The sequence below is a fragment of the Papilio xuthus genome, unplaced genomic scaffold (assembly GCF_000836235.2).
Source record: "Papilio xuthus unplaced genomic scaffold, Pxut_1.1 DF828952.1, whole genome shotgun sequence".
In the NCBI taxonomy this organism is placed as follows: domain Eukaryota; kingdom Metazoa; phylum Arthropoda; class Insecta; order Lepidoptera; family Papilionidae; genus Papilio; species Papilio xuthus.
The window spans coordinates 8,339,958-8,341,855 of NW_013529697.1; positions in this window are offsets into that span (position 1 = coordinate 8,339,958).

The following is a 1,898-nucleotide window of genomic DNA, read 5'->3' on the forward strand; positions in this document are numbered from 1 at the left end:
TGGGGGATTTCAATGCTAAGAACTCTGCGTGGGGTGGTTCAACCACAAATGCTCGGGGTGCGGTATTAGAGGAGTGGGCCGTGACTATGGGGCTGAGCCTCCTAAACAGGGGTTCACGACCAACTTGCGTTCGGCCGCAGGGCAATTCTATCATTGACTTGTCGTTTGCCTGCCCTGCGATTGCGAGACGGGTGTACGGTTGGGAGGTAGTGGAGGGTGTGGAAACACTATCCGACCACCGTTACATCCGTTTCGCAATATCGGAGACGCCAACGGTCCCAGTACAGCAGGGACCGGAGTCGCTTCACTGTGACACCCCTCGGTGGGTGGTGAAGCGACTCAATAGGGAGTTACTTTCGGAAGCTGCCCAGGTCGAAACATGGACGCCTGCGGACAGCTCACTGAACATCGACGAGAGGGCTGCCGCGTTGCGTGCGTCGATGACTCGCGTATGCGACGCATCGATGCCGCGGCAAGGCCCCCCACCTAAGAAGAGACATGTGTACTGGTGGTCTGCAGACATAGCAGCTCTGCGCACTGCGTGCGTAGCTGCCAGACGCCAGTACCAAAGACAACGCCGGAAAAGACAAAGAGACGAAAGCACCGAGACGAGACTATATAACACCTATAAAGCCGCAAAACAAGAACTAAGTCGAGCGATTTGCGAAGCCAAAGATAGGGCGCGAGAGGAGATGATCGAGACCCTAAACCAAGATCCGTGGGGCCGCCCTTATCTGATGGTTCGAGGGAAGCTCCGGGCGCGGGCAGCACCTCTAACGCAGAGCCTCCAGCCCCAGCTGGTGCAGGGAGTGGTGGAGTCTCTCTTTCCCAACGGAGTAGCTCACACGCCGCCTTACAGGATTCTGAACACCGAGAATGAAAACCCTGGCTCCGTTGACGAAGAGGACATCCCACCGGTCACCCCTGGCGAGTTCGGGGCTGGAATTCACCGGTTGCGTGCCAAAAGGACGGCTCCGGGGCCTGACGGCATTCCGGGCCGTGCTTGGGTACTGGCCGCGGAAATTTACGAGGAGAGGGTTGTGGATCTGATGGGTGACTGCCTCGCGCAAGGACATTTCCCTCGGCTGTGGAAGAACGGTACCTTGGTCCTCCTCAAAAAAGAGGGAAGGCCAGCCGATTCTCCCGCAGCGTACCGACCAATAATCCTTCTCGACGAGGTGGCGAAGATTTTCGAGAGGATTATTGCCAATCGCCTAGTGAGACACATGGCGACGGTCGGCCCGGACCTGGATGCCAAGCAATTTGGCTTCAGGCCGGGCAGGTCCACCGTCCATGCGGTCATGAGAGTGAAGAAGATAGCGGAGGAAGCAGTTGCCCAGGGCGACGTCGTTCTTGCGGTGTCTTTGGACATCGCAAACGCGTTTAACACCTTGCCCTGGAACTGTATCATCGAAGCCCTCCGCTATCACAAAGTGCCGAGATACCTGCGTCGAATAGTGGCCGACTATCTTTCGGCCAGATCAATATCATACAGAAGTCGGGAGAAGTGGTGTTTACATGAAGTCACCTGTGGCGTTCCGCAGGGCTCAGTCCTCGGCCCCCTTCTATGGAATGTGGGCTACGACTGGGTGCTGCGGGGCGCCAACATCCAGGGGGTAGACATCACCTGTTATGCGGATGACACCCTAGTGACGGCGCGAGGAAGCTCGCACCGGGAGTGCGCGATCCTCGCGACGGCCGGGGTAGCCCAAGTGGTGGGCAGAATACGAGCACTGGGCCTCGAGGTGGCCCTGCACAAATCAGAGGCCATTTATTTTCACGGCCCTCGGAACAGGCCACCTCCGGGAGCCCACATTATCGTTGGCGGCGTGAATATCAACATCGATTCACAGATGAAATATCTGGGCCTCACATTGGACGGTAGGTGGACGTTTGAG